General features: G+C 43.0%; 1 protein-coding gene across 1 annotated transcript in view; it reads left to right on the forward strand.

Annotated features, from left to right (window-relative positions):
- LOC128742012 (T-box protein H15-like) overlaps nt 1-12874 on the forward strand; it is a 102707-nt gene that overhangs the window by 30799 nt on the left and 59034 nt on the right. The window lies entirely within an intron of this gene.

Genomic DNA, 12874 nt, shown 5'->3' on the forward strand with positions numbered 1-12874 from the left:
TGGCTCGGATTGCTGCAGGTATTATGTTTTCAATCAAACCGAGAGGCGCCTGCTAATCGAGTGCTGTGTTCGTGCTCGATCGATGAAGTTGGTTTTTGTGTGTGGCTTCCTGGCGGTTGGTCGATCGGTCGGTCAGTCTTTTGAGGCTGCCTGGCTGCCGGGGGCTTAATCTTGCGGTAATAGCGATTAATTTCCTGCACATTGTTATTGCGGAGATTCGCTCAATAAAAGGGAAGGATTGATGGTTTTCGGTCTTCGGGTAGGTGGTTACCACGGTACTCAATCGGACAATTAGATCTGTTTTTTTTTGTCTTCTGTGGTTTCACCGATTACGGTGGGAAAAGGTTGAGGTTGATCAGTTTTATTGTAATGGAATTGTTGCATAAGTATTTAAACTCTACTATGTTGAATTGATCGGATTTTCAAACAGAACGGAAACTGTGCGAAACGCTCTTCCGAACCGACAAATGTTTCGCGTGCCCTAAATCCTACATTTTCAATTGTTTCCGGCCTGCGCTCGACAACTCTTCAGAAGGGAGAAAAACATCGAATGACAACCCATTTAGTGTGTGTTTTATTGTTTTACCACTCGCCATCACCGCTGACCGGAATCGATCGAATCGGGAAATTTATGGCCATCGGAAAAAAGGCGGAAAATCCCCGTACTTGAAACACAGTGCTGGGTATCGAATCGGCCATATTTGCTGATACTGCGCTCACAAGGAACGAGAATTTATTTTCAATTTTAAAATTTAATACCTTGTTCGTGGGACTTGAGTTTCAATTATTTGTTTTAGTTTCCGGCTGCTGCTGCTCGTTCGTCCGTTCGGTGTGGGAATTCGGGCACATGTGTGTTTGCAGCGAGTGCGCGCTGCCTACCGTCGGGACTTGCGCTTCCGCGCGTCGTCATTGATGCGAAGTTCGGGGGAAAAAATGGCCACGGTTGCTGCCAAAGCTGTCAAACGTGAGCGCTCGAAAAATCGTTCGCTTTTTTTTCTCCTCTCTGTCGATAAATGTTTCACTTTGGCGACGACCAGTGAGGCCAAACCCAATTCACGCCCGTTCATAAATCCGGCATGTCGTTTGTCAGTTTAAATTACGTCGTTCATCGTTTTGATGCATTTTATTGCTACCCGGCAGTGTGGCAGCGGAGGACCATTCGGGATGGGACGTCCAAATACAAATCAGGCACAGCTGAACACAAACTGGTGTGCTGGGCTTTCGCCCGATCGAAAGTGGGTGGTGTCAGCCCTACCAGCCCAATGTTACAATTATAGGCTTCTCGTGGCCTCGGAAATCGACTGCGAGGCTGAAACCGGTGTGAACGGTGGAAGACAGTTTCTCGAAAGACCAATAGATTAACCGCCGTTATGTGACTGATTGTTCACCAGAAATACGATCGAAACGCGAAGGTAGCTCACCCGCAAGAACACTTTCCACGGTAAACATCAGAACATCGAGCGCCATAATTGATGCGCCACTTACCGAAAAATTCAACCCTTCCTCGGGGTGGGGACTCTATTTCGGGCACGGAAGCCGCTCGATCGCACGCAAGTGGTTCAGGCCTCGGCAGATGATGAAATTCTCAAGGGTCGCGCTAAGAAACGCCCTATTTTACACAATAACTGTCAAAAATTGAATGGAAGATTAAAAACCAGCTCGCTTTTTCCCTTGGTGCGACCTACGAGAAGAAGGGTCTTCCAGAGAACTGTCTGGCGGAGGGCTAAAATGACTGCGGTTGGCTGATGGCTTTGGTTCCGGGAATTGATTGCGACTTGTGTTGCTAGCCTTCCAGAGAAAAAAAAAGAATCCGCTACCTGGCTTCTACGTTTGAATGCGAGAAAGCCACATAAATAAATCATTTTTTACCCAGTCTTGTTGCCCTTGCGGTTTCTTGACTTGTCTTCCGTTTTCGAACGGAAAGAGTCGACTTTGAAAAGAGCTTTTAATTAACGACTTCGGCGAGGAGTTTGTCCATTGCCCGGAATAGGATATGCAGGAAAGAAAAGGAGGGTTGCCAACACTCACAATGGCACTGTCTACAATTTAACTAAGTAAACAAACAGCTGTCAAAATCGATTCTTCTAGGTGAAGAAAAGGACGAACGGGACGACACGAATGTCTTGTCGTCTAATTAAACGGCCCTTTGCGGTAATAAAGTGGAAAATTGAGAGCACCAGCAGCAGCGGCAGCTGTTGCTCATAGAGGTTTGCGTTGATTGTCTATTTTTGTCTAAATATTGAGTGTGTTGAGTTAGAATAGAGCAGGACGGTAATAAAGGTCGGAATTCTTCCGAACCTACGCGCCTTTTTCGTTCGGTGCTAATGGTGATTTACGATTTTAGGAGGGAATTAGTTATTTACATATATCTAGATGAAACCATAGAACATAATGCAGAAAATCAGGACCTCTTATGAGGTTCATATTATAAATAGTGCATACTTAATCGCTTTTACTGGCATACCCAGACGTTGGTAAAAAGGTCCCTAATTGTATTATATAATAATACATTTTAGCGCACTCTCAAGAGTAATTCGATTCTATTCTCTAAACTGTCTCGATATCGCAATATTTTTTATTTCTTAAATTTATCTCACAAGTAAAACCCTGGCGCTGCATTCCGATGAAATGCATATTTTTTTTTTGTTTTCTATCACGTAAATCAGTATTATTATTTAAATAAACAGGGGTCGCCTATTTTAATCAGTTGAAAATAAATGAGCTTGAAATGTAGTATTTTGTTCATATTTCCAGAAACTTTTGATATGATCGTGAATCACTTAATAATAAATGCAATTAATGCAAACACAATTTACAAGAAATGTGACGAATTAAAATTTGTTGTCAAAAAACTTGCATTTCTGCAGCTGCTGAAAAAGGTAATTTGGACAAGTTTGCAATAAATCTTTAAAATTCGGAACTGCTTAAGAAAGCACCTTGGTGATCAAAATGCGTTCGGACTGATTAAAATTTGTTTCAGCGCCTTAATTTTTAATGCAAAATATCAGAAGCTTTGCATAATAGTGGCATTCGGTGGTAACCGCCAAGCGGTTACCACTAAAGTTAACATGAAGATTGGTCTGCTGATATCTCCCACCTGGTTGACTCCTCGCTTATAGTAAGACAAAATAACCACTGATCCACTTAGACTGCTTAAAATGGGAGCCCTACCCTATGTTTAATTTATTTAGAATGTTGTATTCATGTAGATGCTGTTGTCAGATGGATCTAAGAAAATAAATGTTAAAAATGTTAAATTATTTTTGTCAGTTTTGCATTGATCTTGCGTCAGTTTTGTTTGCATTTTTGCCATTTCGGTATTTTTTTTATACTATTTTGATATTATTTTTATATCTATTTGTCATTTGTGGCAATTTTTATTAATTTTATGTCAATTTTCGCATGACTTTTGTTTTATTCTTGTGATATTTTCACATTTTCGGAGCAATTTTTATACTATTTGTGAATCATTTTTGTATACTTTTTACATCTGTCAGTTATTTGTCATCCGCGTCAGAAGTAATACAGCAGTCAGTTTCCCCTTTTGTTCCCCTATTAAGAAAGAGAAACGATTCCTTTCTCCTTATTTGAGCCTCCTCTTTACTTGTCAGTAGCCACTTTTTTCTTTTCAGGCCCCTCTTCCAGGCCTGGATCTGAAAATTCGCATAATGCAAGATAAACAATCTCCCTTTTTCCTTGGGTCTCCTCTTCCCTGTCCCGCCTTTTGTCAATCTCCTGTACTGTGCTGAAGAACCGTCCAAGGATTCAGCGGTTATGGCGGTGCATACAAATACACTTACAAACATACATTCACTTTTATATGTTTAGAGCGGCGTTGCCCAAATGGAGGCTCGAGAATCCCCAGGCAGGGATAGTCCGATCATTTTGATACAATTTTAATTCCTTTGACAGTACCGTCTCAGCCGAGAAAAATTCGACAAAGTTATATATGGGACATTTGTAAAACTATTAATTATCTACAATTTTGTTGAATAAAGTTTTGCTGTAACTTTTGTAGTTATGGTGCTAATGAGGTACTAGCATTGTAGTTCCGTAACTGCAAAAGATGCAACAAAGCTTTATTCAGCAAGATTGCAGATAATAAGTAGTTCTACATATGTCCCATATATAACTTTGTCAAATTTTGCTCGGCTGAGCAGGTACTGTCAAATGAATCAAAATTGAGTCAAAGTGGTCGGACCATCCTTGTCCCCAGGGATTCGTCAAAGATTTAAGTTGGAAACCTATGGTTAAGAAGATTTGGACCTTACCCCTCACCCCCTCCTTTGTTACACAGCTATTTGCACATCTATTTGTGTTTCGAAAATTATCATAATTCAAAAAACGAAGCTTATTTCCCTCATTCGGATATCCGTGCCTTACTTTTTTGCTCCTCCATACGTGCCACGGTCACTTATGCAATCATTTTCGAAATGGAAACAAAGTCTTTCTTCCATATCTTGATACCCTTTCTTAGTGGAGATTTTGCCCCTCCTTTTTCCCACGCATTTGTACATCTGTTAACAGTCCGAAAGCAAGAAAAACGCAGCTCCTTTTACTTATTTGGCCCTCATTCCCCTTGTTTGATACCACTTCCCTTTTATCAAGCCTGCAGTGCTAATTGTGTTAGATCAAGGAACATGTATGCCAAATTTGGTGAATAACGGTCCAGGTGTTTCGGAGTTATGGTGGAAAGTACATGCGTTCCCTTGTTTTAGTTCATTATATTTAAAAGATTTGTATAAAATTACCAGCATTATTTGTCATTTTTGTAGCCTTATTATTTTGAGATAATTTGATTGTCATTTCAACAAATTTCATGAAAAAAACCTGATTTAATCCACCTAGTGGTGAAAGGAACCTTTGTTATACGGTCTTACTAGCTATTTGAGATAGAAATCCACACGTCTTCGGAACATAATTCATCTATTGGTAAACTTTGTGTAGTGCCTTGGTTTGCATAAAATTGCATAAGTTTACAAAACTTGGACAAAATAGGAGTACTTATAAATTTTGATAGATTCTTTTTTCACGAAATTGCTGAGCAAGTATGGGAAAATGGTTACTAATTTGAGCAAGTGCAAATAAAAGTAAGTTGTTAGACGAAATATTTTTCTTTGACATGTACATTGCGTAGTAAAGGTCTAGTTTATAGGTTTTTGAACTATGCATAATTTCCTGTAATGCCATTCTATTTGAATCACATCAATAAAGTTTTCTGGAATAAATTTCATCAATTTTTATTAATCTGTTGCCATTTGTACAACACGTGTAGGTTTTTGAATGCCATATTGTTATAAAGTTATAAATCGTTATTTAACTAACGTATATTCTTCAATAAACTTGTTATGAGCAAAATGTCATATTTTTTTATTTTTTTTTCTCTGAAAAGCTAACACCTTTTTATAGAATCAGAGGCAAAATTCAGTAAAGTATAATTTTAGTTCTTGCGATACAATTTTTCAAAAACACAAAGCTGCGAAAATGCAAGGGATATGCATGGTCTTTTATATTTACCAGCAACGGAAGGGCAAAACCATGCAGAAATGTGTGTTTCTTCGCCAGAAATAACCATTTCAGTGAAGACGGATTAAAGTCTCAAATAACATACGTCATTATGTATTGTTTTTTTTATTGACTTAGTGTTATTTTTCATTTAGCACAAGGCTTCTAATTTTCATTCTTGTATTACTTTCAAATAATTTTTTTAGCTTGTCTAGTTTTTATCTATTTCATGTTATTTTTGTGGTCTTTTCCATTATTTTTTTATTCTTTTCATGCCATTCTGTTATATTCTTGTATGAAGTATGAGTTTATGAAGTCATTTTTATATTATTTTTGTGTATTTTTTGAGTTACATATTCTTATAATTTTTCTGTTGGCAATCGTTTTCCTCTGTTGGGTTTACCTTCAATTCAGTTAACAGAATGAATCATAAGCAGAGCCAAGTTCAGTCACTAATTATAGCACATTTTGAGACCTCTAAGTCTAGCTACCCACAACCTGACCGGCCAATGTGCGTCCTCAACTCCCATCCGTTGTGTATCCGCGAAGCTTTCCATCCACTGGAAGTAGTTGTGTAGTTTAGAGGCGAAGACGAATCCCACCGGACAAGCAGCAGCAGACATCCCAAACTAGGCAGCAATTGTCTTGTCCGATGTTTCAATTAGCATAATGTCAACGCTTCCTTAGTCCCGTTCCCAGCTGCTGAAATCGGAAACCGAACGCGATGACCGATGTCGTCGACGCATCACGGTGATGTTGGTAGCCAACGACTCGCATACTCGTGGTCACCGTCACCGTCGTCGTCGTCGTCGCGGTGGGCCGCGACAACTGACCGGGGACCAAGCAATCTCAATTAATTAAATCTAGATAAAGCGCCTGTGCCGAGCTGCCACAACAGCAACAACAACGGGGGAATAAATTGGATGCTTTTTCGGTAAGCCAACACCGACACTAAGCGGAGCTCCAATAAAATCCGTTGGATTTGATCATAAAATTCGATATTGATCCGAAATCTTCCTCGGGACCCAGCGAAAAACAAAGGTGAGCCTAATCCAATGCGACAATCGCGCTGAATAGATGTAATTTATGGCCAATTCTACAGCTGTAATGGCCACATGTCAGTCGTCGTCAGAATCCGTGGGTTGCGATGATTGGAATTTAATTGCGAAGAAGCTAATATAATTTGCTGTTTTATTCATAGTGGCGAGGGGTTGGCAGCGCGCGCGATTCGGATGATTGACAGATTAGCAGCCGAGCAGCGCCAGCAGCGTCGCGTCGTCACCGCCGGTGGAAAAGAATGGAAGCATAATAGCATTAACTGTCAGGTTGCAGTTGGTTGGTTGGTTGTATACAACGCAGCTGACGAGGGTTCGGATTTTCTCACCTTTCTAGAATTTCCCTCGGCGAAGAAAACGAAACGGCACAACAATTGGTCCGTTTCTCACATCTAACCTCAAATTATCGATTTGACACTTTGACTTATTCAATTTAATTCAATTTCTCCACTCGGATATTCGGTCTCGGATCGGACCAGCTCCGGTCAAAGCTCGTGTGAAGTGATTGTTTTGCGGCGGTAAACAATTACACCCGGAGAAATCGTTCTGCGAAGTGCAGCCAACTTCGAATAAAATAATATGAAGATGACTGCTGGCTGAGGTTTTCGGAAGCGACCGTAGGCCTATGTGAATGTGAAGCACCGCCGAGTGTGAAGTGCGATTTTCTTTGTCGGGCAGACGCAGGCTGTCTCATTGCTGTCAGTTTCGGTTTGAGCTGCGGTTTGCCATTCTGACAGTCGGCGTAATTGAAAATTTTCGCCTTGGGTGGGCCTATCCCGATCAGTTGCACGCGGAAAGTGCAGTACGGCCAAATGTTACTCCATCACCATCACGTCAGCTACAGTAAAAAATTTACATGACGATTTACGCATGCTTTATCCCATGCGGATTGGTCGGATTGGGAATGGGGAATGATTTAATGCCCAGCTTGGCGATGAGATACCGATCAACGAGACCACCACCGAAGCACGACTGACTCCGCGAGTAACCTAATGCCTAATCAATCAGGCTATGAATGAACTCGGGCGCGATCCGAGTGAAGAAAAATTCCTGAAATTCACCCACCAAACCGAAAACGAATGTTGAAATTTTAACCTACAACCTTGCTGTGAGCTACGTGGTGCAACTTTTCGAGCGAAACGTTGATTGAGTTATGATTCATCTCGAGGCAGCAGTGTGAAGTTACCAGAAACAAAATATGCCTCCTCGACTCCCCACATTCGTGGATCCTCTACCTTTGCTGTTCTCCTATCTATCGAATCTAATATTAGAGGATTATGACAGACGTCGGAATAAAATTTCACATTATCGATTCACAAGTAGTAAATTATGCAAATAGCTCTACGATTGGGGATCAGCTTCCACTTTTGGGCGGACTGGCTGGCCACGCATCGACAGCACAGATCGGGGTCGGGTTGTCGAGCCTGATTAATTTGTACATTCATTAATCCCCTCGGCGGCAGCCCGCAAGCAAGAAGCAGAAGCAGAACGTTTTGTTTTTACGGATTTTTCTTTGAGCGAGTGCCAATCAATGGACTTAATCCCGCGTTCCGATCGATCCTTTTCCGGATACAGTGTCCGAAAACGAGTGCTGTGCTGTGGCACGCCTGGACCCAGCAGCGTTCGAGGGCGAAGAGCCCATAAATTATCTTGATCACTTGCAAAGCGACCTATGAAACTGTCAATACCTTTCGGCCGTTGTTGTCGATCCGGAATGCACATAGAGAGACCGTGTCACGCAACCCACTAGACCGGGCTTTTGGTAAGTGTTGTCACTCTTGCAAAGAGACCCCTACTGCGGCACTCCGAATGCTCACCGATATAAAGGGACAGACTTTATTGCCCTTAAACATACAAACAAGTTCGGCCAGTCCACACTGCGCTGCATTCCTTCGAAAATCACCGCCGCGCTGTGGTTCTGCCGGTGCTTGTTGGTGGCCATAGCAGCACGAAACCATGTATGTGCATCGTGTGGCCAAAGCCATTCAACAAGAAAAAAAAACATTCAGCATGCTGGTGCCTTTTTTTTCTTTCCTTTGTCAGGAGAGACCAGGTCCGAACCACGGGTGGTAGCCGGTATTCGGTCCCAGACCAGAAGGAGCGTCCCATCGTCGTTTTCATCGAGAAGCTCGAGATGCTGTTCGGATTTACACTCGGCAGCAGCACGGCAGCGTGCAGCAACCGACCACCGATCGACAGGCAGAGAGAAAGAGAGGGAGAGAGAGAGGATCGTAAAAATTAACACTTTGCTGTGCTTCGCTCGCTCTGATTCGAATCCTAACGCTGCTGCTGGCTGCTGCAAGCGCGGGGCTAAATGGTAATTATTTATCGATGCGATATTAATTTCCGAAGTTGTGGGGTTCGTCACTTACTGCCTACGCACAGGACGGTGTGATGTCTCTGCATCACCGTGCGATCGGATCGGTGACTAACCTTCTTTCTGTCCCGTCCCAGTGCTAGAGAATGGTTTGCAAATTTTTAAAGATGAGTTCGAGATTTTAGTTCAAATCAATGTGGTGAACCAGTCAAAGCTTTTGTGGTTTGATGTCAACAAACAACAATAAAAAAAAACAGAAAACATGCAATTGCACGGTTAAAGTAGGACTACGTTAGGCAGGTATTGGATATATAACTTTGAATTAGAAGACTTATCACCCGCTCCAAAGGCAGCGTGCGACAGTTTTTAGTACCGCTGCCTTGGAATGGTTATTATCCCTCCAGAACAAAGGGAATGTAGCATTTATTTTACCCCAATGTACCTCAGCACACGATCAACAGAACAACACGACACACACTCAAGTTGCGGCTTGCCGAAAATGTGCTCTGATAAACAATTACATGCCGATCTCCAATTTCCAACAGACAGCAGATGGAATTGTGAAAGAAAAACAAACCATCGCGTCCCAATAGCACTCTTGATAACTGCAAGAATGCCTACACGCTCAATTCTCATTACCGATCTCACACGATCTTGATATCGCCAATCGAAGAACGAACCAAGTGACCGATAGCACTCACCAGCAAAATCATTCCGTTGGTGATCGCTCAAACCACCAGTTAACAGTGCGATCAAAGATAAAACGTGCCCATCGAGGCGATCGAGTTAAATCGGCTCTGCAAGCTCAACTTTTAGTGCCTAAAAGAAGTGTGAGCTGCGATTAACCGTGCCCTTCGAGGCCATCCAGCTAAATTGACGTTAGAAATTGATCCTTGACTACAAACGGAAGTGAATTAACGAAGTGCAGCTAGGCGGGGAACCGCCGGCCTAAGCCCATTAGTGTTTTAAGCAAGGTTGGTACCGGCAACCTGGCTGTTTTTTCCCAAATTTGCTATAAAATTGCTATTTCACCAGACAGATTGAGCTACATTAATCTGCACGAGATGAGCTGTAGGTTCGGGAAAACGAACGCAGCCATGGAGTGGTGAACCTAAGGAACAATAGAGATCGGTAAGCAGTTATCAGTCCTGTGATGCGTTATCGGCCATCATTGCTAAAACACCCTTTCGATCCCACCATACAGGCCTATTATACTTTGGGCAAATATCGCCTAACCACCAACATGGCATGCCTGGGCTGCAGCATAGTATTGCTGCGATGCACTGGGTGCATTAAGGGAGTGGACCGACGTCGAAGGCAGCAGAGGAGCCGCACGTTGATCGATGCCAGGGGAACACACCACCACACTGACACACACACTTCAACACGATAGCAGATAAGTGAACTAGTTTTAAATGGTCATGGGTGGGACAATAAAGTTAATAAGTTTAGTTAAAAGTTAGCCATTTATTTTCCCAATGTTCCAATATTTTAGGAGTTCCGCAAGGAAGCAACATTAGGAGCGTATTATTCAAACTGTTTTTCATCAACAACAAATTTGTTTGTGGTAAAATTGCCGATAGCGACTTGATACCGTGACGCTGCTCACGAAGGACAAATGCGCCCTTGTCGTGGTCGAGCGGAAGGTACTGCGTACAATACTTGGCGGAGTACAACCTGAAAGCGGAAAGTGGCGGAGGTGTATGGATCTCGAGCTACATGCTTGGACAGATTCTCTTCGTACATCTGGGGAAAGTTGATAGGTGGGTCAGACAGTTCGTAAAGATGCCGGACGACAGTGCGACGGAAACAAAGTGGTAGATGGTTGATGGGGCTCAACGTGTTAGATGGTTTGATTTGCGATTTCTGATTGGAAAATTTGCGACGAGTGGCCCAAGATCGAGTTGAATGGAGACGACTGCTTGAAATAGCATGAGCCACCTCGGTTCTAGGCTGCTGACGACGACGATGATGACGTTGTCTGAAAGATCTTTATTGCTCTCTGGTTTGTCCTCTATACTAAAAACTGCTGCTAACTGCTAACCTACTAATCTGTTAATCTGTCAGGGGTTCCCTCAAAGAAGTAACTTAGGTCCATTGCTTTTCACACTATTTATGGATAATCTTTTATACTGCTACGACCCGAATGCTATTTGTTTTATACTGACCAATGAAGTTTTCCTGAAGTATGTTCCGTACTGAGTCTTTCTTGCATTCATGAATAACCGAAATACATTTTTTATTCTTTTTATCAAACAATTACCACCTACTCGTAATACTTCCAGTCAGTTTGTTTGCTATTTTAATATCTTTACATGAGAATAGTTAGTGCTTGCCTTCAAAGCTTCAATCAGCAACCTCACTTTTGCTATTTTTGCTCGAAAATCTATCAAACAAAGAGTATTGCCTTCAATAGCTTAGGTCAAAATCGAAACGCCCCTACACACATTACAGTTGTAATTGGATCCGGTAATATCCCTCCACTGGCTGGTGTACCATTTCACACATAACTCAAACGACAGCGCGATCTCAGTGCGTCACCGCCAGCCAGCCAGTCAGCCAGCTAGGGCCACCAACGACCTCATCACCCTTCGGGAGCATTGTGAGCAGCAACAGCAGAAAAAAAAACGCTCACAAGCTGGATTAGATTAATTACACAATCAAGTGAAGAGGTGTATTCTCACCATAAATAAACATGTACTTAAGTCTCGTCGTTTATCCCGGTGATGCGGTTCCTCTCCGGAGGCACCGCCGTCACCGTCACCGACTGAAACGTCGTCATCGTCGTCGTCGTCGCGTCGTCTCAGGCTGGAAGCTGCCCGGAAAGAAAAAGCGTTCGCTCTATCCTCTTCGTTCAACCTGGCTGGCTGGCCGGTCGAGCCAGCCGAGGCACACACGGGAATAAGAAAAATGATTATTTTGACATTTCAATATGATTATACAAATACAAGAATAACTACACTCATTTGTTTCGCCCTGGCCAGCATCATTGTCAGGTACGCGCCCGCACCGAAACGCGTTGATAGAGGTGGCTTACGTGAGAGATGCGCACAACAACGCTCGACAGCAAAAAAATAAAGCCTGAAAAAAGTATCCAAATGTAATCTTATTATCGGTAGGATTTGGAATTTTTCAATTAATTATTATTTATCTTTTCCCCTGGCGGTTGCCGGACGCGAACTGCTGCTGTTGCTGTTGCTGCTGCTGCTGCTAGCTCTGGATGGCAGCTTCGGGTTCGATTTCGTTCCCCCTGTTGCGAGCGCAGAGCACAAAAGCCAGAACCATTTGTGGAACGATTTTTATTGCTACAACAAACACCTTGACACCCAGCGGGGTTCGAACGCATGCTGGCTGACTGGCTGGTTGGTTGGCTGGTGCATAGCCGTAAGAGAACCCGGTTAGAACTGCACGACGGACAAAGATTGTCACCACCGTACCGCGGCGATACTGGCTGCAGGCCAGAACGGGAAGACTCCTCTCGGTCTTCCCTGTGATGCCTTGGATAGCCAGCCGCAGGCAGACAAACCGGGTGCGGTGAGAGCTTGTTGAGGAAATATGGACGGACAGCCGTAAAAGTGTGGAATTATATGTTTGGGTTTTTCTGTTGTTGTGTGAAGCGATTCCGTCTCGGAAATAGAAAGGCGTACGAATTTATCATATCTTTTTCGAACGTATGCTGCGCGAAGCGCCCAAATGGCAACAAGTGCCTGTGACCACACGCAATCACACACTATCTCGCACCTAGCTAGGAGGAATTTCCGAACGCCAATCGCTTTCCGGAGTTCGGTGAAATTAGACAAAATTAGAAGGCAACCAAAATTGCCGGTTACAATATTGGTTGGTCGGATGGCGTAGATTGGCCTCAACCTAGAAAAGGCCTGAACCACCCAGGCTGACTGACGAAGATCATTATTGACAGGTAGGTGGCAAAACGATCGACTCGATTGCCGTTTCTTGGCTCTAAATGCGACGTGTTGAAAAGAAACTCTACGATTTC

This window comes from Sabethes cyaneus, chromosome 3 (assembly GCF_943734655.1).
Source record: "Sabethes cyaneus chromosome 3, idSabCyanKW18_F2, whole genome shotgun sequence".
In the NCBI taxonomy this organism is placed as follows: Eukaryota; Metazoa; Arthropoda; class Insecta; order Diptera; family Culicidae; genus Sabethes; species Sabethes cyaneus.